Here is a 2418-nt window from a genome sequence, read left to right as displayed (position 1 = left end):
TGAAATGTTAAGCTGATGTTTGGTAGCTGAGTTTCCCTCTATTTTAAGTTACTTCACTCCGTCTGCAACATCAATGAACAGTTTATAGAAGGACTTCCCATAGGAAATGAGGAGAGCACTGAGCCCAGCAGGAGGTCTCTGTCACCACTGTGCTCCCTTGCTCTCCCAGTCAGGCAATGAAGCTCGTGGGTTACTTCAAGGGGGGCAGCGTCCTGTACTCCAATCAACAGGAAAGACTCTAGGAAGGAGAGAAGGATAGTGAACTAGGGAAAACAAGTTAGGAGGCTCAATTAGCAAACAAAACTGTATGCTTTGTTTATTAAAACATTGAGGAAAGCATAAAATACAAGAAATATAAGAGGTAATAAAAAATAAATTTTATTTTTCCTTAATATGGAAAAAATGGCCCTGAAGGGTTAGATGTGGTTTTTAGTCATAGTGTTGGAATCAATTTTATATGTTCTTTATGGCTATGTTAAATGTTTTTATATGTAAGCAGTAATGTAATTTCCATCATCTTTACTATTAGCATTCATAAGCTAAGATAAAATGAAAACCACAAAAGTCAGAAAATGACCTGTAAGATGGCAAACATTGCAGCTTCTGATGTAAGAGCAGATCCAGCTGGAGTAACGGTAGTACACACACACACACACACACACCACACACACACACACACACACACACACTCCATACCTATATTCATTCCATAGATGCATTTCAACAACATGAAACCAGGTATTCTGATACCTCAATTCAGATCTTGCAATCACTAAAGGAGGCACTATTAAGAGAACAAGATTTTATTTGCTAAGCTTAACAAATTAAACATTTAAAGAAAAATGATTACAGTAATACTGAAAGATACTTTTATTGGCTTTTTAAAAGGCAAATGCAAATGAGAATATATTTGGTAAATTAATTTTTTAAATTGTCTTAAACGTAAATAAATATAAGATCTAAAGCAATCTCTTCTTGTAAGAACTGTAAGGTGAGTAATCTTAAAAACTAAGGTTCTCATTTGAAAACCCCCACACTGGTGCGGCCCTCACTTGTTCTTTAAACGGCATTTGGCATACTCAGATTTTCTTCAAGTTCATCTTAAACCACTCCATCTTTAACGAAGTTTATTTCTATGTATTTAGTTTACTTAATTTAAAATTAATGAAAAGATATCCGGACACAATTTAAGAAAACAATGTAAAAAGCAACTTATGCGTGGTTATTTACAGAAGATTTCCTAAACAATATCATATTCAAAAATCTGACAAATTCTTTCTAATAATCACACCGCAAGTTTTAATAAACATCATATATAACAAAGAATATTTCATGTGTGGAATTACTAGGTGAATCTAAGAGCCAGAAACTAAAGCATTTGACAAGATTAATAATGTAATTTTTATTACGCTAATGGTCACGTCAGAAGCATTTACATGCTGGAAGACTGTTTATTACTCAATTCTTCCAATTGTATCAAACACTGATTAACCAAGTATGACTGGACTTTGCTGCTACAACTTTACAGATTCTTTCAAGTCAAGTATATGCATACCCTTAAGACAGGCACATATGCAAATGTGCAAAATAAACGAAATACAGAGAATTAAGGAATGAACAGAAATGGCTGTTAGCACAAACCACCCTGTCTTTTAATTCTGAAGCCATCCTTCACTACATCTCCTTCTGCTCTCAGTAGTCTTCTGTCTTAGCAAAGTTGTTGGTTTACAGATGGTGTGGACATTTCACATTGGGGTAGGAAAGGAATGCTGGGCTGATGCCACCTAGAGACAAAGAGAGGAAGTGGTCTTAGAAAGTACTACGCTATACTTGTAATTGCAATACAATAAAAACACAGTTTACAACTCCATTTCACTAACTACACAACAGTCTTTGCATGAAGATAATACTACGCTTTTTCTATTTTCCTAAAAGACAAAACCTCTATAAACGACCTTCACGTAGTCTATGATATTTACATTATATCTGACTCATAAAAAACTACAAAATAATCACACTACTCAGGGAACAGTGTTCACTTACCAATAATTTTTTGCCTTTTATTTTACTGTTAATACTACCAAATCCTTGGTGCCACTGTTCACAAAAACATTCTAACAATTAAAAAGAAAATTTAGTATCTTTTAGGAGTAGGGAATATTAAGGAACACTTAAAATGGATACTTTCATATAATCCAGAAATACACTTTATATAGACATTATATTTACATGTGTGTTCTTCAGCAGAAATAATGGTATATCCTTCTTACTTTTAAATTTTTAAATAATATATAGTCATTTCCCCTTCTTCTTTCCTGTCTCACCTAAGTCCCTCTTAGAATCAAGGCTTCTTTTTCTTTAACTGTTCCCAGTGTGTGTGTGTGTGTGTGTGTGTGTGTGTGTGTGTGTGTGTGTGTG

The 2418-nt window shown here is 34.1% G+C and overlaps 1 protein-coding gene across 1 annotated transcript in view; it reads right to left on the bottom strand.

The window, feature by feature from the left end:
* Positions 1-787: 787 nt before the first annotated feature.
* Ndfip2 (Nedd4 family interacting protein 2) overlaps positions 788-2418 on the bottom strand; it is a 44485-nt gene continuing 42854 nt past the window's right edge. Inside the window, exon 8 of the mRNA XM_028771683.1 lies at positions 788-1784. The gene's annotated coding sequence lies outside the window, so the exon portion shown is untranslated. The remainder of the gene's footprint in view (positions 1785-2418) is intronic.

Source organism: Grammomys surdaster, unplaced genomic scaffold (genome assembly GCF_004785775.1).
Source record: "Grammomys surdaster isolate TR1022 unplaced genomic scaffold, NIH_TR_1.0 65, whole genome shotgun sequence".
Classification (NCBI taxonomy): domain Eukaryota; kingdom Metazoa; phylum Chordata; class Mammalia; order Rodentia; family Muridae; genus Grammomys; species Grammomys surdaster.
Note: the sequence above shows the minus strand (reverse complement) of the source record. Positions and strands in the feature narration are given on the sequence as shown.